We start from the raw sequence: 25,042 nt of genomic DNA, 5'->3' as shown, positions 1-25,042 counted from the left end.
TTTTAGATAAGTTAATCATGTCCCCCCCCCCCCTTAGTCGTCTTTTCTCAAGGCTAAATAGGTTTAGTTCTTTTAATCTTTCCTCATAACTTAGATTCTCCATGCCCCTTATTAGCTTCGTTGCTCTTCTTTGTATTTTTTCCAACTCCAGGGCATCCTTTCTATGAACTGGAGCCCAGAACTGGACTGCATATTCTAGATGAGGCCTCACTAATGCTTTGCAAAGTGGTAATATTACATCCCTGTCCCGCGAGTCCATGCCTCTGTTAATACACGACAATATCCTGCTGGCCTTTGAAGCAGCTGATTGACACTGCATGCTGTTATTTAGTTTATGATTTACAAGTACACCCAGATCCTTCTCCACAAGTGAATCCGCCAGTGTAGCTCCCCCTAGGACATATGATGCAGGTTGTTCGTAACCAGATGCATAATTTTACATTTATTTACATTGAACTTCATTTGCCAACTGGATGCCCAAACACTTAGTTTGTTTAAAGGAACAGTGTCATCACAAATAATTTTTTTATATGTTAAAGATGTTAGTGCTTTAATAAAAACGTTTATTTTCATTTGTGTGTTTGTGTTTTACTGTTTCTTATTTTTACACATTTTTCTTCCCTATGGGGGCTGCCATTTTTTGTTCCATTTCTGTGTGTGTCGATTAACGACACACACAGACATTGAGTACGGCAGCCACAGTCCCATAGGGACTGCGAACGGCTCCCGTCCAATTGACTGCCGTGTACGGCGTCTGTGTGGGAACTGCGCATGCGCCGCCCCCACACAGTCCTATTCGAAATTGGCGCCGTCCGGCGCCATTTTCCTGTGGACCGGAAGTCGCGGCCGGACAGTAATATTACTACTTCCGGTCGCGGCTTCCGGACTTGTGCACATGGAACAGCGGCAGCAAAGGGAGCGGACGGGCCGGAGGGAGCCGCGGCGGCAGGAGCAGGTAAGAGATTTCAATGTATGTTAGTGTTTGTGTGTGTTTACTACTGTATGTAAACCTACTACACTGTGGGTTACCTCAAAAAATGGCGACACACAGTGTAGGAGGTTAAACCTTTCAAACCCCTCGTTTATCCCGGCACTAGCCAGGATAAAGGAGGGGGGGATGCTGAGAGCTCACTAGAGCGAGGGCTTTTAACCCAATGTTGCAATGCTGCAATTTTGGGAACTAGCTCCATCTAGTGACCAAAAATGGGTAGTATTATAAATTAGAATTAATTTATAATATTTCCTGACTATTGCCTGACTCGTGAAAAAAATAAAAAAAATTTGAACCATGTTTAATCACCCACACACTAAATGTTTAATTTTTAAAAAAAAAACATGTTTTTCTGGCAACACATTCCCTTTAAATCTGCCTGCAATTCATGAACATCTTCCATAGACTGAACTATATTACGTAGCTTCGTGTCATCGGCAAAAATAGAAATAGTGCTATTAATCCCATCCTCTATATCATTAATAAATAAGTTGAATAATAGTGATCCCAGCACTGAACCCTGGGGTACACCACTTATAATCGGGGACCATTCAGAGTAGGAATCATTTACCACAACTCTCTGGATACGGTCCTTGAGCCAATTCTCAATCCAATTACAAATTATATTTTCTAAACCTATAGTCCTTAATTTACCCATTAAACGTCTATGAGGGACAGCGTCCAATGCCTTTGCAAAGTCCAAAAACACTATATCCACAGTGCCCCTCTGTCTAGGCTTCTGCTCACCTCTTCATAAAAACAAATCAGGTTGGTTTGACAACTTCTGTCCTTAGTAAAACTGTGCTGGCTGTTACTTATAATATTTTTTACACATAATCCTGTATATAGTCCCTCAAACATTTTCCCCACAATGGATGTTAAGCTTACTGGTCTATAATTACCCGGGGAAGACCTAGAGCCCTTTATGAAAATAGGCACCACATTTGCCCTGCGCCAGTCCCTTGACACTATACCAGTCACTAGAGAATCTCTAAATATCATGAAGAGGGGGACAGAAATAACTGAACTAAGCTCCTTAAGAACTCTAGGGTGTAACACATCTTGTCCCGAGGCCTTGTGTACATTTATTTAATTTAGCTTGGTCCATATCTACATTCATCCAATTCAGTAGATCAACTGATATATTAACAGCACTGGCACCGGCTACATCAGCTGCTCTTTCTTCTGTTGTATATACGGAGCGGAAGAATCCATTTAGTAACTCTGCCTTCTCTTGATCCCTGTGACCAACTTCCCATTAACACTATCTATCTAAGGGTCCTACATGTTCAGAACTTGGCTTTTTAGCATTTATATACTTCAAGAATTTTTTGGGATTTGTTTTACTATCCTTGGGCACCTGCCTTTCATTTTCTATTTTTGAATAATTTTATTACATTTTTACGCTCTTTATATTTTACAAAGGCTACAGCTGTACCCTCAGATTTGAATTTTTTAAATGCCCTTTTTTTGTCATGTATTGCCCCTTTCACAGAAGGTGTAAGCCATGTGGGGTTTAATTTTAGTCGTTTATACTTGTTACCTATAGGAATAAATTTTGCACTATAATTACCCAAAGTAGATTTGAAAATCTCCCATTTATCATTTGTACCATTATTTGACATTAGTTCTTCCCAGTCTATATCCTGAATTACCGCCCTCATCCTGGGGAAATTGGCCTTCTTAAAGCGAAGTGTTTTTGCCCTCCCAGCGTGTGTTAGTTTTTTACAGTATAGGTAAAATGTCACTATATTGTGATAACTGTTACCAAGGTCTACACGAACATTGACGTTCCCAACAAGCTCTGCATTATTAGAAATGACCAGATCCAACAGAGCTTCACCTCTAGTCGGGTCTTCCACAAACTGGCCCATAAAATTTTCCTGCAACAGGTTGAGGAAATGTCTCCCCTTTGCAGTTGAAGCCGAACCATGACGCCAATTAATATCCCGGTAATTAACATCTCCCATTATCACTACAGTACCCGCCTGTGCAGCCCGCTCCATCTGTTTATATATCTGACCTTCCATCTCCTCAGTTATATTGGGGGGATTGAAAAAATTACTTTTGGTGTAGTGTTTACCTTCCTTTGTAATTCCAGCCACAAGGTTTCAACCTCCTCACAATCTTCACCCTCTAATGATTCTTTCATACTCACCTTCATATCACTTCTCACATACAGACATACACCACCACCTTCATATCACTTCTCACATACAGATATACACCACCGCCTTCATATCACTTCTCACATACAGACATACACCACCACCTTTCCTATAGGTCTTTCAGAAACCGTGTAAAATCCTGTAGATTTACAGCCCAATCATGTGAAGAGTCCGGCCATGTTTTAGCAACACCAACTATATCTATATTTTCTTCCATTACCAAGGCCTCCAGCTCCCCCATTTTGCTTGCTAGACTTCTGGCATTTGTGAACATACACTTTAACTTGCCTTTCAGTTTTTCACTTTCAGTATCAGAAATGTGATTATTTGACATTATTTGGGCATTTTTATTTTCATTGCTGTTTTGTAACAAAAGGATCTCCTTATCCTGTTTAGTCCTCTCCCAAATATTGATAGCCTATCCTGGTAGAAACGCTAGTTTCCGATCATCGGTCCATGTAAACACGGAAGCGATCAGCCTATTAATGAGCAAATACTTATACCGTCTGATGGCATCTTTTACACGCCGATAAAAATGGTCGCTTATCGGCAGCACATCTTCCCCAGTTAATAGGGGATGGGCTGCCGACAAGATGCAAAATGTATGAGGATCAACCATCATTAACAATCGATAGTCCCCATACATGCTTCAAGTAAATGGACATAAAACGAGTGCCGATCGAGGTGTTATAATCGTGATCGGCACTCGTTACCAGCCAGGAAATGGCGGTGTTAAAAACCCAAAGAGTAGAGTTCATACAGATATCATTATAGTCATTGCTGACCAGTATAGATCCTCCATGTTACAGCCAAACATAGGGGCTGGAAAAGCGACAACCACAGCTGTCAATTCCTCTTTACTCCCACATAAAGAAAAGGAATATTAGCCGACAGCGCGATATCACGTTCCTGCGAGAGAGACAAGGACCCTCCTAGAGAAATTGTTATTCAGCTGGGGAAGGAAATGCGTTGGTATCGTCTGGAAATTCCATTTGGCAGTAACGCAACGTATAACAGTAGTAGAATAGTAGATAACATTTAAACAAATCTCATCCACGAGCTGCGGGGGAAAAAACGTGTGCGGAAATTGACCTGCAGTGCGGAAATGCTGCAGAATTTCCGTCCCGTGTGCGAGAGGCCTTAAAATTACCACCAATGCGCCATTTCTTCAGGTATAAGCTGGAGGATTCACACGCAGTAGCACTACCAATGAGGTGACCATTAAATGACACCTGAAATTAATGGCATAAGTATTTATTGTGTAAAGTCTGTTTGCTCATCATGGAAGGATGCAAATTTTCCTTTACTGAAACTATCCAAACAATACAGAGTTCAGGAAGTGCCGGAGAAGACAGAAGGTCACGTTCCACAGCCGGAGCTTTACGTGGTCAGGACAGACTCACTGTATGCCAGTAGTGAATATTCTTCTTGCATAGTTCGCTACATAAACAATGGGACTTGCCAACTATGAACATTATATGGTCAAATAACATGTGAACATTTGGGAGACTCCCAGATTAAGTAAACAGGAAAGTCACTATTATATTAGAGTCAGAAAATAAAAGGTAAAACAAATCTTATGTTTATACCAGGATAAAAGTACCACAGGGGCAGCTATGGGAGTTCTAGGTGCAATATATTGTGAAAAAAATTCGTTTTAGGGGTGCACTTAGGGTGGGTTTCCTAGAACTGTGGAATATGGTGTTCACCTTCATATAAAAAAACAAATGTATCAGGTTGATTTCAAAACCAATTTTGCAAAATTATTTCTGATTTCCGTTAAAAATAATTTATACATTGCTTATTATCTCTGCACATGGTTAAAAACTACAATTAAGATGGTCATCAAATATTCAGTGACAAATTTGCACCTGCCGCCACGTGCCGTTCACCACCTAAATTCTCGTAAAAGTTCACGTAATCTGGTCACTACAGAAGGGACTTCCTGAAGTGTGCAAGGTAAAACTTCCTAAGGCTGGTATCGCACCTGCAGTGTTTGAGCAAAGCCCAAAGTGGATCTAGGATGTGTTTGGCTGAAGAAAACGCCAGCGTTTTATAAAAATATAACATGCCTTTTTTTTTACATGTATTTTTGGTGGCATTTGTAATTTAGTGACATCACGTACATGCGTTTTTCCCTGGTGTTTTTCAAGTTCTATAGAGAAGCCTATGGCGACAAACCCCAGAAAAAAATTCCATACCCAGAGAATGTTACGCATGACCAAAAAAATGCGACAAAAACGCTGTGTATGTGGACATTCTCAGAAGAGACTATAGACTTTAACCCATTCCAGATATTTGACGTAGGGTTACGTCATAACTGGGAGGGGGAAGTATGGAGCGGGCTCACGGGCTGAGCCTGCTCCATACACACTGGTGTTTACTTCAACAGCCTGGATCTTCCATAAAAACAGTTCCTATTCTAGTAAAAATTAAAAAAAGCTAACTCCGAACCCTGTATATTCTATAGGAATTTATTTGTAAATGTAATTATATCAGTAGATGCACCATTAATATAGTAAATTAATATGCAACCGTCTCACTTGACTGACTATACCCTCCATGTAAACAGGGAGAGCATAAACAAACAAAACAAAAAAAATAAAAATTCTGCCCTGGTCTCGAACCCACGGCCCACTGAATAGAAAAAACAACAACAAAAAATTTAATAATAAGACAACCATGAAAAGGTCAAAAAAAACCTCCTTAAGGATAGCAATATGTAATGGAGCTGCGTGTGTTCAGCTCTGCACAGATGTCAGTTTTGACACCCTAGTGGGACAACTCCCTTCTATGAATGTTTCACCATCTCAGCTGCAGTTTCAGGATGGAAGGCCAAATACACAGTATAGTGGGTTGTAGATGAACGCAGATGCCATTTATAGCAGCCTGTATTCTGTGACGAAGCTGCTCACAGGGGTGTCGATATTCTGACGCATCCAGATTGCCCCTTCTATAAACTACACCTGCATTTTGGGGTAGAGCCGGCAGGGAATTGCTCCCTACTGCAAAGTCTTATACCGGAGTTCCCGATTACAGAGCTGTAACCAGCAGGTTCTCTGTGTAGCCCTTTACCAGAGCACAAGAGAACAACATTTTACCACGCAGAGCGAAACAGTCAATTATTCAAGTGTCATACAATACAGCCTGGCATGTCATAAAAGAAACACGGTCATGAGACAGTGGCACTTTAAATAGGGGTATAGAGTGCCCGCTGTACAGCCTCCCAAAACCAGTGTCCCGGAGTCCTTCAGTCTTCCCTATTAGGGTCGTCACGATACCAGAATTTGGACTTCGATACCGATACTCGATACCAAAACGATACTTTGCCAACAATAAGAATAAAAAACAGTTCTTCAGTTTTCTGATGTGCGGCATGTGGTGTGATGAATTTGAACCCCCACGTGCCTCACATTAATAGTAATTAACCCCATCATGTTCCTCAGTAATAATGAACAACATTGGGTTAATGTGTGAGGTACATGATGGGGTTAATTACTATTAATGTGAGGCACACGGAGGTTCAAAATTCATAACACCTCGTGGCTCACATTAATAAGTGAAAGAAAGCAGTGTTTTTATTTTATAACAGCGTGAGGCCTTATTCACATGAACGTGTATTACATCCGTGCTACGCGCGTGAAAATCACGCGCATCGCACGGACTTATGTAAGTCAATGGAGCCGTTCTAAAAGGTCGTGATTTTCACGCAGCGTATGTCCGCTGCGTAAAACTCCCGACATGTCCTATACTTGCCCGTGTTTCACGCATCACGCACCCATTGAAGTCAATGGGTGCAAGCAAATCACGCGCACCACACGGAAGCACTTCCAGATAACGAGCGTGATTCGCGCTACAGTTAAAGAAGTGAAGGGAAACATAAAAGCCCCTCCTTCTTTATTGTTTTGTAACATAAAGACGTAACGTGTCATAAAGATGCCGGCTGCGTGACAACCAAGCACCATATACAGATGCCACACTCAACTTTTGCATGTGCAAAACGGACACGTTCGTGTGAATAAGGCCTAAGCATGAATGACGCTATAAATGTGTTATTACGGTTGCGACGATACCGAATATATATGTATACTTTATGTATCGAGACTATGTTTTCTTTTACTTTTATTTAACATTACCTATTTATTTTTTTTACTTTAATGTCCTGGCATATATCTATATACTGATAGTACACAGGCAGTTGTTAGGACATAAGAATGCCCTAACAACAGGAAATATGATCAGACAGCCCTGGGGTCCTTTAATGGACCCTGGGCTGTCTGCCCATATATGGTATGTTCCTCGATCGCGTCACAGGGATTCCCCGTGATGCGATCCAAAGGGGGGGATGCTTCTCATTTACCCCTTGAATGCTTCAGTCAGCTTTGATCGCAGCATTCAGGGGGAATAGTGGCGGAGGTGAGACGTTTCTCTGATCTCCGCCGTTAGGGTTTGTTCACAAGGCCTGTTTTCAGCAGTTTTTCGGACCGTAAAACTACCCCCTGAAAAACGGCTGAAAATACAGGGGCTGAACGCTCCCAAACATCTGGCCATTTATTTCAATGGGAAAAACGGCGTTTTGATCCCATGGGGCGTTTTTTTCCACATCTTTTACAAACGGCGTGGAAAAACAAGACCCCATAAAAAAAAAAACAAAAAAAAAAAAAAAAACACACAAGTGCACGTCACTTCTTGAGCCTTTTTTAAGCAGTTTTTCATTGTGTTAATAGATGCATAAAACGCTTGATGCATAAAAAACGGCTGTAAATCAGAGACGGTTTTCCCTTGAAAACAGCTCCGTATTTTACAGCCGTTTTTAGTTTAGCGTGTAAACATACCCTTCGAGCGGGGCTGAGGCCAGCGCTGCACTAATTAGCGCAGCGCCGGCATCGAAGACAGAACGTGGGGGGTGTTTTGTAGTGCGTCCACCATGTTCTGTCTTCAGTGCGGCAATCATTAGTGCAGCGCTGGTCGCATCACCTCATGCTGACGGCGCGCGCACTTGTCAGGACTCAGGAGCCCGGCAATGGTTGGATCACATGTATTACACAGCCGCAGCCCTGCTCTGACTACATTCATGTAATACTATGCTAAGCTGAGCGGCCGCACTGCTTAGTATTGAAATACATGAAATAACGGTATTAACCCCGTTTGAGGGTGAACGGTATCGAAACAGTATCGAAGTTTCGATGCATCGTGCATCCCTCTTCTCTATATAAGTGTACATCCAGGAAACGCTGTCATTGAGGTAGTCTGTACTCAGCACTCCTTAGTTGAGGAGTGAGCAGGGATTTTACAGAGCACTAAGGGAAGATTTGCTGGAATTCTTATTTTTATTTTCTACATTTAAAAGGGGTTGTATAGTATTAGAAATACATGGCCACACACGTCCGTGGACCCCATACACACGAGATCTTGGGTGGGTTCGGCTGACTTCTCTCGTGTATGGCCAGATTGTGTGTCCCAGGAGATGATCAATTTTCTTCCCGCTCACAAATCTAAGTCCAGATCTCTCTATTTGCAAGTCAACCGTAATATTTTCATTTCCTTTTCCATTGCAGCCGCTATGTCATATTGGTTGTGACTTTTGCAGTGGATTCTATGTAACTGGTGATTAACTGTCAATACGGCCGATTACACTTTGTCGCTATAACTTCCAGTTTCCTTACATACAGTATTTTTGTAGGTTTTGAATATGAAGAGGTTTTTCCACCGTAGACATTTATAGCATATTAAATCTTATTTTGCCATTCCTGTAACTCCTATAGAAATTATTCCGTCTCCAATCAGATTGCTGCCACCAGCCTTTTACATTTCGAAAACAGCGGGGACCCCCGTTCTTCCAATAGGCGCATGTACGTGGCTCTTACACGGGGCAATACAGAAACAGCCGAGACCATTAGTCAGCCGTTTATGTAACTCCCATAGAGGGGCCCCTGTTCTTAATAAGTGGGGATCCCAGAGCTGAGCGCCCCCATCTCCCAGATATTTATGCCAAATCTTGTGGACAGTGGGAAAAAAACCTTTAATATGTGATTATATTTCAGGAAAGTTTCTCTACATTTCTAAATACAGAAAAGACTAATAATTCCAGTCTCACGTGCTAATATTTGCTCATCAAACATGTTAAACATTTGCTATGAATCTGTCCTCGGAGGATAATGGAAGCGTGAAGGAATCGGGGCTTTGGTCGGACAATGAGCGCAGTCACAATCTCCATCTGAAGACATTGATTATAAACTATTCATACCTGGCTGGACCATTATAAGACATTGTCCCTTGTGTGTACTACAAACACTGTGGCCGCAATGTCCGAAACACACGGAGTCCAGGTGTCATTTCAATATTGTGGTTTAGAAAATGAAAGCTGAAGTCTGGCTGCTATGGGCAAGAAGTCCATATCGTCACTGACAAAGTATCGAGACACGAGGTCATTGTATTACTCGGAGCAAAGAAGGAGCGATTAGGTTTATTAAAACGATGGGTTGAGTAGTCAAAGTTTCCAATCATAACAATACCGGCCACTGAAAATCCTCCACAATAGATAAATGTTAGCAGGATCCACCACCAATCTAAGGTGTATAGAGGTCACCCGGATGTTCCCCACCAGCGGACAATGGGGGAAAACGAGGATCGGACAAGTGGATTACAACAGGTCTAAAGCTTTGTTGTTTCGGGCAGATAAGCTGCTGCCATAGATCAATAGCACAATCCTATACATCATATATAAATCTTCAATGGACAAGATGTAAACTACAGATATATAGATATATATATATATATATATATATATTAATTATATGAGAGAGAGACAGATATATTATATATATATATATATATATATATATATATATACACACATATACACATACGGACCCTCTCCCAAACAACCCATCCACTTTACAGACGAGGTACCCAAGATCAGTTCTAAGAGACAGGATAGGAACGAATTCCATATTAAAGAGGTTTTCACAAAATCATAAATTACCCACAGAATAAGTGATCATTTTCTGATCGCTGGGGGCCCCCACCACTGGAACCCCCATCAATGGTGAGAATGAGGGTTTCAAACTCTCGTTCCTCCTCACAGCTTGACCGCAGTTAGGAGGGCATTGAATGGAGCGGTGGTTGAGCAGGTTCACCGCCTCCGCATTCAATGTCTATAGAAAGGACGGAAACAGTAGAGTACAGCGCTCGGCTATTTCCGTCATTCTCATAGGCAGTGAATGAACCATCAGCGCGCACGATCAACCACTGCTTTATTCAAGCTCCTCCTCACTGCAGGGGGTGCAGTGAGGTGGTTTTTGGAGTTTGGGACCCCCATTCTCAGAATCGGTGGGGGTCCTAGTGGTGGTGCCCCCCAGCGATCAGAAATGTATCACCTATCCTGTGGATAGGTGATAATTTATTATTTGGGGAGAACCTCTTAAAGAAATTAGAGCAAGTATTGTGAGATGGTAAATGATCATTGCTTACAAAGTATGCGAGCATGGCCCGTAAAATACGAAAAATAGGACATGCACCATAATTCCCGGCACGGTTCTACGGCATGGACACCCATCCGTTGCGCTATGGAAAAGTGTCTGCGGCCAATAGAACCGAATGGGTCCGTAAAACCGCGCCATTAGGCCCCATGCACACGACCATAAAAAATCTCCGTAATTGCGGACCAGAATACAGTTTGCAATTACGGACCCATTCAGTTCTATTGGCCGCGGACACATTTCCGTATTGCTACGGATAAGTGTCCGTGTTGTAGAACTGTGCCGGGAATTATGGAGCATGTCCTATTTTTTGTATTTTAGGGGCCGTGCTCCCATACTTTGTATGGGAGAGCAGACAGAAAATGCGGGCTGTGGCAGTCCGTGGCCGGCCGTGCCCACAATCGCAGACCATGATTACGGGCACGGCCGTATGCTTGAGGAATTATGCCCATTGCACACGACCGTATTTTCATATATCAGTAAATACTGTCCGTAAATACAGATCCGTAAACATTTGTAATTTATCCGTATTTACGGTAGGGTGTCAGTAAATACAGTACATATTGCATCCGTATTTGATCCGTAATAAAAAAAAAGAGAAGCTGCAAATGATGTTATAAACACGTTGCCTAGCAACGCTTACGTCAATACGGACGGTTTATGGATGCACATCCGTATTTACGGAAGCACTTTGATGGGAGAGTCTGTGCTGTAATTACTGACAAGAACAGGGCAGGTTCTATATATTTTTCAGCACGGACACCCATCAGTAAAAACACAGAAAGGTTTCCGTGGCCAATAGAAGTTAATGGGTCCGTAATTACTGATGAATAATACTGTCGTGTGCATGGAGCCTTAGGCACGGCCGGCCGCGGACTGCCAGCCTTTTTTACTAGCCGTGCTCCCATCATAAATTATAGGATCACGGTTCGTAAAATAAAAAAATAGGACATGTCCTATTTTTTTTTCGGTAGGTTTCTACGGCACGGACACCCTCCCGTAGACATACGGGAAGGTGTCTGTCGGCCATAGAAATGAATGGGCCCGTAATTACGTCCGCATAGGAGAATTGTCCGCATAAGAGTTGTAGACACAAAACAATAAGATAGGTTTACATAAGACTATTTGCACCGTGTTCATTTTAGAACTGGAACAATAAAATACGATGGTTGCGATGGTTCTCCTTCGCACATCTACTCAAATCTCATGGAGACATCAGAAGACGAAACTCGTGTGGGTCTGTTCCCCGTGAATCCTATTTTTGCTACAACAAAGGGGCAGTGGTGCTTCTTAGAGTGCTGTGGCCCTACGCATTTTTTGGGCGCGTAATTGGGACTCCTATTGACTGAGAATTAGGCTCGTTTTATGCGCCAAGAATTGACTTGACGCTTTTTTTTTTTTTTTTTTTTACACAAAGCGCTTATTGAACACGTGTTATATGCACTACAATGCGTTTTCCCATTGAGGTTAATGGGAAGCTTAAAGCATGAGTTTGATGCCTTTTTCGGCATGTAAAACGCGTCGAATATGCGCCGTGTGAACAAGGCCTAATGCTGACCTGATCAGGAGACACCCTCATCCTGTAAAACATCTGAACTAATCCGGACAAACTCTTAATGCTAGTAATTATGTGATGACGTCATCTGCTCGGAGTCTACTGAGCCTCCTCTAACAAAGGGAGAATGGGTTTCCTCATCACAGAAAGTTTCTCTGTAGAGACCCTGGAAGTCCCAGACCAAGTACAAACAGAGAATGGACTTCCCCCAACACATAGAAATTAAAGGAAGAATATTAGGAGGACTTACAAGTGGTTTTTTGTCATAATTGCATTAGATACCTGGCATAAGAGGGTCACGACTCATCCCCTCACACGTCAACACTCCTCAATGGATAGCAAAGCAAATACCAAACTACAATCAAGGCCACGCAAGATTTAAAACGACCCTCTGTTCCTGGGACAACATTTTAAATATGATGGGGTATACAAAGTAATATGACCTGGTGCCCTCCTTCCGTGGATCCGACGTTTTACGGTCCCCTTTGTGTGGTCTCAAAATGGCCACAGCACTTCTCAGACTAAGTCTAAGACACTCCCTTTGGTCACAGGTTGGACAGAACTGGTCATGTGGGCAGCTCTGGCCAATCTGAGAACAGTGGGAGTGTCTAAGACTTAAGAAGCGCTGCAGCCATTTTGGGACGGCACAAAGGGGACCCTAAAACAGCAGATCCATAGCGGGGGGGGGGGGGGGGGGGGGACAGGGATAGCTTGAGGGCACCAGGTGATATGACTTCATATACCCAGTCATATTTAAAGTGTTGACCTGGGACCGGAGGGTCACTTTAAAAGGGATCGGTCAGATATTTCTGTTGCCGTCTGATGGCAGCGTAGTGACTGACAATGATTTCAGCGGTCTGTCTCTTAGGCCCCATGCACACGACCGTAAAAATCGTCCGCATTCGTGGACCCATTTACTTCTATTGTCCACGGTCACCTTCCCGTTTATTCACGGGAAGGCGTTCGGGCGGTAGAAGTGTACCGCAAAAGATAGGACATGTACTGCATGGGGCTTTAGTCAGTAATGGTTTAGTAGAATTTACATGATATACTTGTGGTGGGTGTCCGGTGAGGAGTCCAATGCCATGTACGCTCCCACGCCGCTGATTGACATATTTTTCCCTATGCACAGTAAGGGCTGATTCAAACGTGCGTGGCGATTTTGCGCACGCAAAATACGCAGCGTTTTGCCTGCGCAAAAGCCACTTGCCTGCTCCGTGAGGAAGCATCATATGATGCGCGGCTGCGTGCTTTTCGCGCAGCCGCCATCATTATGACACGCCATTCGGATGTTTGTAAACAGAAAAGCACGTGGTGCTTTTCTGTTTACATTCATCCTTTTGACAGCTGGTGTGCGAAACAGGCAGTTCGCACGGAAGTGCTTCCGTGCGACCTGCATGGTTTTCACGCACCCATTGACTTCAATGGGTGCGTGATGCGCGAAACACGCGGAGATATTGACCATGTCGCGCTTTTTGCGCAGCGGACAAACGCTGCGCAAAAAGTACGGACTGTCTGTACTGCCCCATAGACTTGTATTGGTCTGTGCGTGGCACGTGAAAACCACGCGGCCCGCACGGACGCAATGCACGTTCGTGTGAATCCACCCTAATAGGGTTAGTCAGTGGCTGGAGGGCATGGCGGGGGGGGGGGTAAATATATGAATGTCACGTGAATCACCAGATGTGCGCCACTATTCCTAAACTACGGCGCATTACTCACTAAGCGACAGAGCGCTGAAATCATCGTGTCCGTCACCACGTCACGCTCCATCAGACAGAGCAGTATGAACATCTGACAGATCCGCTCTAATCTGACGTGTAACTTCACCGCTCACATAAGAGATAGAATCTAACTGGAAATATAGTAACTCTGTAAATACATTGTGTAACTTACGTACTGATCCGGTGTTATTGCTGTGGAAACTCATCCTCCCCTGTAGAGTGGGAGCTCAACTACGCTGTTAACCCCTTGGTGGAGAACCAATTGTCGTTTTTTTATTTTCGTTTTTCCATCGTCACTTTTCAAGAGACATAACTTTTTTTTATTATTTAAAAATCGACAGAGACGTACGAGGGCTTATTTTTTGCGGGAGAAGTTGTCGTTTTTAAAGTACCGTATAATGTAAGGGAAACTGGGAAAACAATTATTTTTTCCCCATTCCACCCTGCAGTGATTTCATCCATTATTCTTTGACTTTCATTTTTGTGGCGTTCACGTGTTAACTTTACTCTGCAGGTCGATAGGATTACGACGATACCAAATTGAGTTTATTTTAGTGAAATTGCCATGACAACCTTTCGGCACTGATGGAGCGAATTGGAAGACAGGGGGAGCGCCCTCCGTCTGTCTAACCGCCCAAATATCGCAGACGCTATTGACCGCGGCATATGAGGGGTTAAACCGCCAGGATCAAAGTTCTCCCTGATCCTGACCATTGCAGGTGGGTCACTGCTGTTTGGCGTATGGTCTTTAAAAAAAAAAAAAAAAAAAAAAAAAGGGAATGAAAGATCGCAGTAACCATCGCTCGTTCCCATACATTACGGATAATAACTCCTTGTCAAAAGGAGCAAACTAGCGCCGATCAACGAGCGGTCTCATTTTTACGGCCAATATCGACCGTGGTAAAAGGACCGTAAATCAGGTTGTAACGGAGGATCAAATACAAGATAAGGAATATAAATACATTGCATCACTTAATGGTTTTTTTCCCATCATAGACAATTATAGCATATCCACAGGGTATACATGTCTGATAGGGGAGAGTCCCAGACTGGGGGTCCCCAGTACCTTGTCAAGCAGCCACTGCATCCAGGCAGAGAATGAATGAAGAGGTGGCTGTCCCAAGGGGGCTCAGCTTTTGACGTGACCCCCAATACAGAGCCGCGTGACCAGACAGGACGGGGTCAGGTGACCTCCATCCTAAATAGGTCTTCGGTGGGAATAACCCTTTACGCTGCCCATACAGGATGAACACAGACACCCACCACTATGTCCAAGGCGGGCAACCCCGTGTGACGTCACATGATGGTACCATGACACACGACTGTTACATTCAACTGTCACGCAGCAGCAGCTCTGTCAGGGCCGCACATTGTAGTATAAATGGAGGCAATGAGGTTCACCCCAAGAAGAAAAATCTCCCAACGAAGGGGGGGGGGGGGGGGGGGACGGGACGACGGGGGTGAATACAAACTGAGGGTCATTATAGCAATAAAAAAATACCATTGTTACTAAACTTCACAGAAATTGCCCCTCCGCCGCCAGATACTGAGTAACTCCCGACACGCTGCGCCTTGTTATGCCACACAGCTGGAAGACAGCAGTTTTGTATAAACAAGAAGCCTCAACAGTGCTGGAATGACCGGAGCGTTACCTGACCGGAGCGTTACCTGACCGCAGAATCCTGGCCAGACCGGTTCACAGTTCCGCGTCCTGTTTTCTCTACAGAGTAATGTGAGCACCGGAAACCGGGAGGCAACTTCTGCTACTCTTCTCCCGTCCCGTCCCGTCCGAAACCACGCCCACTATGCTACTTCTACCCAATGGACATTCAACCACTCCCAGGGCAACCAATAGCAGCGAGGCTCTCCCCTACCCACTATGTGAGTGACAGCTGAGCTGTTTTTGGTCTTGTGTATAGACATGTAGGTGCAGCCTGTTGCTTGTGCCTTCCTGTAGGGGAATCGCGTCTCCTCATCACACAGCGATCACCCGGCCTGAAGGAATCCGCGATCACCCGGACTGAAGGAATCAGCGATCACCCGGACTGACCGTCACTTCAGGAAGTGTAGCCAGACCTTTCAGAGCTAAACTGGACAATTGCTGAACTAGTAATCCCATAATATTACACAGGGGAGGCTGCAAGGAATCCCATAATATTACACAGGGGAAGGGAATCCCATAATAGGTAGGAATCCCAGAGGAAGGTAAAACCCACAACAAAAAGCAAATGTTGCAATTTTTGCAGTGAAAAAGCTGCTATTCCGCAACAAAAATTGCAACCCAGAAAAAAAAACTTTGCAGTTTAAAATGAATTAAAATGTTTATACTTACCACCCGGGATATTTCCTCCCATGTGACCGCTGCAGCCAATCACAGGCCAGCCTGCAAGATGCGTCGCCATGGCTACGTAAGTGTGAAGATATCCATACAGTCCTGGGTATAAATAGATCATGAGAGAGATCACTGTATTGACCTTTGATATATTTATAAAGTCATTAGTTCAAACCTTCAGCCATCTTTTTGCTAAAATAAATAACCGTAGTTTTGAGATTTCTGGGTAGTGTCGTTCACTAATTGCATTTATTACTTTGGTCACCCGTCGGGTTCCCACGTAGCGTAAACGATGCGGAATTTCTGCAACGGAATTGTGTGTGGAAATTCAACAGTATTTACAGTAGCATCTCACGCCCACACTGCGGAAAAAAACCCGCAACGTAAATGTTAATAAATTGACCTGCAGTGTTGCATTTAAGTCTGCAGCATGTTAATTTATGCTGCATTTTTGTTGATTTTCTGTTGCGGATTTTCCCCATTGAATTCAATGTGGATGCAAAGCCCGCAACAGAAAGCCAAGTGTTGCGACTTTTGTGGCGTAATCGCGATTATGCTGCAAATATTGCAACTACGGAAAAAATAAATAAATCATATTTACCCAGAACGCCCTCCTTCCTTTCATCCCATGTGACCACTGCAGCCAAGTGCCGGCCATGTGACGTTGCAGGCTGCAGCGTCACATGGCCTGAAACATCATCATAGGAGGCCAGAGCGGACGTCAAAGGAGGGAGGGGGTAAGTATGAGCGCTTTTTTAAGCAGCGGAAATTCCGTCCGAAAAACCGCACCCCAATGTGGTGTGAGTTTTCAGACGGAAGGTGCTGTGGGTTCCAGGTCAGATACCCTGTGTGATTTTTACGCAGCGTATCCAACACGTGGGAACCTGGCCTTACTACGTCTTTCTTGTACACTAATGCCCAAACACAATATTCCATGTGCGGTCTGAGATTTATAAAGTGGTAGAACTATGTTCTTGTCATCTGCATCTATGTAAATTTTGGGGAACCTCATGAACTTATGTGCCTTCGCAGCAGCTGCCTGACACTGGTTGCTACAGTTAGGTTTACAGTCAACTAAAATTCCTAAGGCCCCATGCACCCGACCGTGTTCGGTCCGCATGTTGGCCGCATGACCCGGACCGAACACAGGTCAGGGAACATCACACTTATCTATGACGCTAGGTGCCACTGCCTTACATGATTACAGTACAGAACAGTTGTCCTGCAGCGCGGCAGGGACACCTAGCGTCATAGATAAGTGTGATGTTCCCTGCACTGTGTTCGGTCCAGGACATGCGGACCGTATATCACGGACCGAACACGGTCGTGTGCATAGGGCCTAACCTTTTTTACATGTTAAATTTAGACCTCATTAGGACGAGCAAATTTAACATCCGTATTTAATAAGATCCTTAATACGTTGTGTAAAAACTGCAAACAAATGTCATTAGCCTTTTGGCATGCGCTCGTTTTTCCACACATTTTTAAAATCGCAACATGGCTTATCGCATGGCGTATTACGGAACCTTACACCCCATTGAAGTCAATAGGATGTGTGTGTAAAATACGCAACTTGTGTATTGTATTGAATTTAGTACGTATTTTATACATTGGTGCCTTTTTTTCCCTCCGTATTTCTTTGTAAAATAATGTCAGGAAGGAGTTTTAGAAAGTAATAAACGGATGAAAATACTGAACCAAAATTCAGATGAAAATTAAAAGGGTTATATGGGATTTTAAAGTTGATGGCCTATCCCTAGTATAGGCCATCAATTTTAGATCCGTGGGGGTCCAGCCCCCGGCATCCCCACCAATGAGATATTTGAAGGGGCCGCGGCGATCGTTTACATGGATTAAATTTTTGCTCGCGCTCGCACATGTAAACAATGAAGGGGCCTAAAGATAGACCATCCATTTTAACATCCCAGATAACCCCTTTAAATAATGGCAAAATATTGAACACCGACATTAAAACACATGTACATACGGACGGAAAATTTGTTTTTGCTGTCCGTATGGTTCCCCTGAATGAGACCTTACCCAGTGTTTTCCCATTTATTATTTAATGTTGATATGTATTTACAGTATAATGCCCCAATGCTGCCCCCATACAGAATGCCTGCTTAGCTAACCCCACACAGTATAATGCACCCTTAGCTGCCCCTCCCCCATACCCAGTATAATACCACCATAGCGCCTAAGAAAGAAAAAAAAATAGTCCCCTAACCCCTGAGTGGAGGAGGTCACTCTGCTCTTCTGGTTTGTGCTACGAGTGGCTCAGAGCAGACAGGCACCATAACATAACTGCATCGCGTCTGTGCAGGGACTCTCACGGTTGGCGTTCCATAGTGAATGGTGGAGGAAGACGCTGACTATTTCCTACTCCACCATCAGATTCAACTGTATCTGAGGATGCAGATACAGTTGAAACCAGGACATAGCACCGGCCGCCCCTGGACATGGGGACACAACCTGGAATGTGGGACTGTCCTGCTGGATCGGGGGTGGTTGGGAGGTATGCGTTATAGAATCCTTAAATATCAGAAATAATGGTCTGTTGACATACGAAGTCCCTTATAACTCGGGGGGGGGGGGGGGGGGAATGCCGTCTGTACCCACTGATTTGTCCATTTTAATCTTTTTAAAGAGGCTCTGTCACCAGATTGTGCAACCCCTATCTGCTATTGCAGCAGATCGGCGCTGCAATGTAGATTACAGTAACGTTTTTATTTTTAAAAAACGAGCATTTTTGGCCAAGTTATGACCATTTTTGTATTTATGCAAATGAGGCTTGCAAAAGTACAACTGGGCGTGTTTACAGTAAAAGTCCAAGTGGGCGTGTATTATGTGCGTACATCGGGGCGTTTTTACTACTTTTACTAGCTGGTCGTTCTGACGAGAAGTATCATCCACTTCTCTTCAGAACGCCCAGCTTCTGGCAGTGCAGACACAGCCGTGTTCTCGAGAGATCACGCTGTGACGTCACTCACTTCCTGCCCCAGGTCCTGCATCGTGTCGGACGAGCGAGGACACATCGGCACCAGAGGCTACATTCTGCAGCAGCATCGGCGTTTGCAGGTAAGTCGATGTAGCTACTTACCTGCAAATGCTGCTGATGCTGCTGCAGAATCAACTGTAGCCTCTGGTGCCGACACGATGCAGGACCTGGGGCAGGAAGTGAGTGACGTCACAGCGTGATCTCTCGAGAACACGCTGTGTGTCTGTGCACTGCCAGAAGCTGGGTGTTAACGAACAGAAGTGGATGATGCTGATTCGTCAGCATCATACACTCCCATTCCTAACGCCCAGCTAGTAAAAAGTAAAAACGCCCCGATGTACGCACATAATACACGCCCAGTTGGACTTTTGCAAGCCTCATTTGCATAAATACAAAAATGGTCATAACTTGGCCAAAAATGCTCGTTTTTTAAAAATAAAAACGTTACTGTAATCTACATTGCAGCGCCGATCTGCTGCAATAGCAGATAGGGGTTGCAAAATCTGGTGACAGAGCCTCTTTAAGGCAGCTCTGCACTTCTTAATGGATTAGACAAGTGACATTGAAGGGTTATTCTGGTGAGAACGAGTTACCCCCTATCCATAGGATAGGGGGTAAATTGCTGGTAGGTGGGTGTCCAACAGCTGGGACGGATGGGGATAACTTGTTCGGACCGGAATAGAGAATTTACTTCATTCCCTCTGTGAACACCGTGGAGAATTTTTTCTTCTTTTTGTTATCAACCTCCACAATTTCTCCCTCTTTAAAATTCAAAGTGTTGGCTCTTTAAAAAGTAACCTTTTAATTATTTATGTAATTGAAGAACGACTCTCTTCGGCAATAAGTCTCTGTCTCCAGCTTTGCTGATTTTATGTTTTTTTACATCATTCATTTTTTTTTCCTAGCGCTTTTCTACTGTCTTTCTGTTCCAGTAGTTTAAATGCTTTATTCTTATAATTTATTGCTCCTTTATTTATCCACATTGGTTTTCTCGTGTTCCTCACCCTTTTATTCCCATAAGGCCTTATTCACACGAACATGTCCGTTTTGCGCGTGCAAAAGTTCCGTGTGGCATCAGCATATGGTGCGTGGCTGTGTGATTTTCGCGCAGCCGGCATCATTATGACACTGTTTTTATGTTTACAAACATAAAAGCAGGAGGTGCTTTTGTGTTCATTTTTTTTTTTACTACTGTAGCGTGCGGCTGCCAGAAGTGCCTCCGTGTGCAGAGCACGAATTCATTGGGTGCGTGCTGCGCAAAACACGGGCAAGTATAGAACATGTCGGGAGTTTTACGCAGTGGACACACGCTGCGTGAAAATCACGACCTGTCAGAACGGCCCCATTGACTTACATAAGTCAGTGCGAAGCGCGTGATTTCCACACGCGTAGCACGGACATAATACGCGTTCGTCTGAAGAAGGCCTAAGGTAGGTACCGCTCACAATAAAAATTTAAGATGCTTTTAAAAATATCCCTTTAAGGCCCCATGCATCCAACCGTAGTCTTCATCCGTAATTACAGACCCATTCATTGCTCTAGACCACAGACACCTTCCCATATAATTTATGGCTGTGTCCAGGTCGTAGAAATGATTGCAAAATATGGAACATGCCCTATTCTTGTGCGAAATTGCAGACGGAGGCGCATCCATATTTTTGGACAGTTTAAGTTCCAGTTGTGTGCACGAGGCCTTAGTATCTGAGCTCTTATTTTTAAGGACATTGTCCCATTCAACAAAGGGCATCTCCATGTTGATTGAAGCCCTTCCTGAAGTTGTTTTAGTGGCTTCTTGACAAAGCATCCTTATTGAAAGACGAAGTTGGTTTATTGTATTACGATCACTATTTACTGCATCCTCATACAGAAAACAGAGTCCTCTGAATCCTGAATCATCATAGAAATTAGATTGTTACATGTTAGCGCCCTCTGGCTGCCCACATGTAACAGGGTCCACACTGAAAAAACAATGACAAACGGGCATCTGTTTGGATAAGTTTATTCAATCCACCATCCACTGACCAAAATAAATGAACTGATCAGGATAAAATTGCTGAAGACTGAGGCTCTGATCCGGTAACTGCTCAGTCTTTCTGTCAAAAACACCAGAGCCCTGATAATAAGAGCCGTTTGAAAACAGATTATTGCTAACAGTCATGGCTCCATTAGGAATATAAAAGCCATGACGTTAATGGAGTCATCATTTTTAACAAAAAATAAAAACCCCACCCTAATTTCTGTCCTTCCAGTGAATGACCAATACAGAGAACTAGTAAGTGTGTACTGTAAACTTGCAATACTCATGGGGGCACTGCAGCCGTCACTTATGTCATATCTGTGGGAGTTCATTTTACCAGGCTTGTTTTGTGCAACAAAAACTTGTCCCTTTGCTGATGGCAACTGATGCAATTTTGGCATCAGTGCAAGTCCTCTAAAATTGATCAGGGTCTACTAACCGATCCAGCATGATCCTCTATAACAAAGGTCCTCAACTGGCAGATCACGGTCTGAACCCGGATGCCTGTTGTCCGGACAGTGGCATCGTTGTGCGACTGCCACATTCAATTGTATCTTCATCCTCAGGACTCAAATACAATTGAATACTATGATAGAACAGAAAGCTATTCGCTCACTGCTCTGCCATTCAACGTTAGGCCTGCAGCAAGACGCTGGGACAGGATCCCTGCGTAAGCAAGCGCAATGACATCACTGCATTGCAAAGGCCTATGTAAGGGTCTCATCTCAGCATCTTAGGCTTCAGGCCTAACATGGTTAAGGAGCTCCGTTCATCACAGGAACGGGGCTATATGACAAGTTGTTTTTTTATTTTTTATTTAACGTGTAGGGCACCATCTACAAGAGGCATTGTGTGGCATTGTCTGCAGGGGGCACTGTTTGGCAACCATCTTCAAAGGGCACTCTATAGAAGGAGATTTGTGCTGCAGACCCACGGGTAGGAATGGCCTATGGCAAATCAGACCTGTATGAATATAACCTTACAGTTGTTCAGTTTGGACCTTCCTCTGACAGCAGACCCCAGTAAACAGACCTTCACTAAAAATAATTGAGTACCCCTGCTCTACAAAATAGATATGGTAGAGCAGATCACTTTTGGCTCCACTGGAAGCAATACACCTATCATTGCCCATTTAATCTCCCCATCACACCCTGACTTCTTCACCCTAGCTCAGCGAATTCTTTCCCTCCTTTGCAATAAAAAGTAATGGGCAGAAAATATCCAGTCACCAAGAGGTGCTACATCAACTGGAGCAATGTACAATACCTTTATAATACACAACCCAGCTGGCACAGAACCTCTGAGATGCATATAAGGAATATACCACTACAGGTATTAACTGGTTCCCGACCGCTGGCCGTGTATTTATGTGACTGGTCACATGATCGCCGGGTGCCGCTAGTGACAGACTGCTGCTGGGTCTTACTAGACCCAGCACAGCCCTATTAGTCGCAATAGTCACTATGAGAGGGCTGATTTCCCCTGTAACTGGGGCTGCTGTGCAGCTCCAGTTACAGTGGAAAAAGATGGTGTTCAAGAAAAAATAAAAATATCTATATCTATATAAGTCCCCCAAAGGTCTTTTCTGACCTTTGAGGGACTGACCATAGTAATAAAAAAAAGTGCAAAAAAAAATGCACATAAAATACCTACCCCAAATAAAACGTTTCCTCCGCCAATCAGTGTTGTAACGCTAGCCCTGAGTTAATTACCCTAATATAGAGATGTAATAATGTTAGAATTTACGGTAGACAATGACGATCACAAATAAAAGGTCTATTTTAGGGTAAAACTAAGTTATTAGCAACAAAAAAAATCTGAAAAAGTAAAAAAAGCTTTTTTTTTTATTATTTTCAAACTTTAAGCCTAAAAATCCTAAAATAGCAAAAAGGATGTGTATAAAAATGATAAAAGAAACCTACATTGTCTATGGAAAAAACAGATCGCAAAAATCACGTCGCCAGCCCAACAAATAAAATAAAGTTATAGCCAAATGGTGTCTGGTCCTGAACTGGTTAAAGGGTTTCTCATCATAAGCATGAATAGTGAATATGACTGCTGGGAAGAAAGGGGGGGGGGGGGTGTTGCAATGATAGCAAATGACAATATTGCATGGAACAGGTGCATTGTGCTATACAACCTTCCTCCAAAACATTACAACCAGAACCGGCAGTATAGCATTTAATAGGCAAGAATAATGCAGCGCGCATACCGTGTAATCACTTTATCTACACACCTATATAGATAGGAGTATAAACCCAGCCTGAGGCCCCGTGCCCATAATCACGGCCAGCAGTGGGCCACATTTTCAGGCCGTGCTCCCATACAAAGTATGGGTGCACGGCCCGTAAAAAAATAAAAGTAGGACATGCTCCATAATTCCTGGCACGGTTCTACATGGGACCTAAGAGGAGGACATTTTTCACTTAATACATAAACCAGTCCTGAAAAAGCATTGGTTGGAACGTACACCAGGCAATTACCTCTCAAATGGAATATAGATTTTCTTATTGGCAACATTAAGTGATGTTCTACCTTATACAGCTGCAGCTTTACCCGTTTCTTCCCCCATCACCCTGTAAAGTGCACGGAGAACATCTCCATACAGCAGCCTATAGTAATAGATCGAGCTGAGTAGAAACAGCGGCAGATATGTTAGAAGAAGCTGCCGCTGTAGAGCGGTTCATACAATATGCAGTTGGTGGGGGGGCTTGAGAGCCGTAATAGAAAGGTACGTTTTTAACTTAATGAGCGGCCAGACACCCTTTGACAGCGATCATTAAGGCCTTATTCACACGAGCGCATTTCACATCCGTGTTACGTGCGTTAAAAACAATTGACGTCACACAGACCTATGCAATTCAATGGGGCCATTCAGACTGTTATTCACGCAGCGTGTCCGATGCGTGAAACTCAACTCACACGCACCGTACACGTATATCCCAGAGAACAGCAACGCAAGAAAAACACTGCGTTTTTTATGCGAGCAAAACTGACACGTTCGTGTGAATAAGGCCTAAGGGTACTAATGCCTCAGCTCCGCCTTTTCATGATTCAAGCATGTTGGCCTGTCTAAAGAAAGCCGGGCTCCTGCTCTACTGGCTGGGATAGTATTTACCTCCGATGCAGGCAGTTTAACCCCTTAGATGCTGTGGTCAAAAGCAACCCTGGCATGTAAGTAGTTTGAGGGAGCTCCCTCTGCCACCCCAAAAAAACTATGAATTTGGTAACGTCGTAATAACCACCAGCAGAATAGTTACCACACTGTATACGCCATAAATTTAAGATGCAAAAAATAATGTTTGAATTAGGTTCTTCATTACTCCCAAAAAAAGTTCCATACATTTCATGATCCCCAGAACGCTGGCATATAAAAAAAAATTAAAAATACAACTTGTCCCTCAACTAGATCTACGAGGAAAAAAAATTAAAAAAAAGTTATGGCTTTTGAAATGAGAATGAAAATCAAAAATTTGCTAGGCCATTAAGGCCCAAAATAGGCAGTTGACTAAAGGGCTAAAAAAAAAAACAAGATTAGGCCGGGTTCCCATGTAGCATACTTTGCTATAACCAATGTTTAACACCAAATCCACAGGTAAAATAGTGTTTCCGCAGCAATAACGCACTATTTGGGGCAGATTTCTGTGACAGATTTACCACCATTTTTCTAGATATTCCGCTGCACATTTTCTGTTGCAGAAATTCTGCAGCGTATCCTGTGTGGGAACATAGCCTTATAGAAGCCCAGAAAACGATCAGGCTGGAATCACACATGC

The 25,042-nt window shown here is 43.6% G+C and overlaps 1 protein-coding gene across 11 annotated transcripts in view; it reads right to left on the bottom strand.

Annotated features, from left to right (window-relative positions):
- The window catches only part of SNAP23 (synaptosome associated protein 23), a 40,882-nt gene extending 25,157 nt beyond the window's left edge, over nt 1–15,725 (bottom strand). For 3 of the 11 annotated variants that reach the window (XM_075844955.1, XM_075844952.1, XM_075844963.1), the window contains exon 1: nt 15,572–15,725. The gene's annotated coding sequence lies outside the window, so the exon portion shown is untranslated. The other 8 variants (XM_075844962.1, XM_075844954.1, XM_075844957.1 and 5 more) reach the window with 6 other exon arrangements.
- Nucleotides 15,726–25,042: the final 9,317 nt, after the last annotated feature.

Source organism: Rhinoderma darwinii, chromosome 12, assembly GCF_050947455.1.
Source record: "Rhinoderma darwinii isolate aRhiDar2 chromosome 12, aRhiDar2.hap1, whole genome shotgun sequence".
Classification (NCBI taxonomy): domain Eukaryota; kingdom Metazoa; phylum Chordata; class Amphibia; order Anura; family Rhinodermatidae; genus Rhinoderma; species Rhinoderma darwinii.
This window is presented reverse-complemented; position numbering and strand designations above follow the sequence as displayed.